Below are 266 nucleotides of genomic sequence, written 5' to 3' on the forward strand. Positions count from 1 at the left end.
GTTCACGCGGAGAGAAATCACGAGTGGGTGGCGTCGCCGAGCGCGGACGGTGTCGTCTCCTCGTCGGTCGGATTTCGGTGAAGTTCAGGTGATGATGGTTTCACGAAATGACACGTGACGCGTCAAAAATGTGGGGAGGGGAGGGGGGAAATGTGGGAGAAGGAACCCGCGTTTGGCGTTTATGTATTAGAACGCTATAAGGCACACTCGCAAATACAGATGTTTGTGAGAGAGAGTGGATGTATGCGCCTGTGACAAAGTAATTA

This window comes from Penaeus monodon, chromosome 21 (genome assembly GCF_015228065.2).
Source record: "Penaeus monodon isolate SGIC_2016 chromosome 21, NSTDA_Pmon_1, whole genome shotgun sequence".
In the NCBI taxonomy this organism is placed as follows: domain Eukaryota; kingdom Metazoa; phylum Arthropoda; class Malacostraca; order Decapoda; family Penaeidae; genus Penaeus; species Penaeus monodon.